Source organism: Fukomys damarensis, unplaced genomic scaffold (genome assembly GCF_012274545.1).
Source record: "Fukomys damarensis isolate Sample0158 unplaced genomic scaffold, DMR_v1.0_HiC HiC_scaffold_19, whole genome shotgun sequence".
Taxonomy (NCBI): Eukaryota; Metazoa; Chordata; class Mammalia; order Rodentia; family Bathyergidae; genus Fukomys; species Fukomys damarensis.
Window position 1 is genome coordinate 20,209,010 of NW_022900931.1, and position 234 is coordinate 20,209,243.

The 234-nt window shown below is 58.5% G+C and overlaps 1 protein-coding gene across 1 annotated transcript in view; it reads right to left on the bottom strand.

Annotated features, from left to right (window-relative positions):
- The window catches only part of Sox5 (SRY-box transcription factor 5), a 936,135-nt gene that overhangs the window by 935,249 nt on the left and 652 nt on the right, over positions 1 to 234 (bottom strand). The window lies entirely within an intron of this gene.

Here is a 234-nt window from a genome sequence, read left to right on the forward strand (position 1 = left end):
TGTGCGTGTGTCTGGGTGTGTGTGTGTGTGTGTGTGTGTGCACGCGCGCACGCGCGCGCTCGCGTGTCCCTCTCTCCCTCTCTCTCCTCTCTGTCCCCGGCTCTGGCTGGCTCTCAAGGACGAGGTGAAATCCCTTTGCTGGTCAAGAGGCGGCTTCAGAGACAAACAACACAATGCGAGTGCAAATAACAAAGGCAAAAAGACAGTGGGAACAATGGGGGAGGCGAGGGCAGC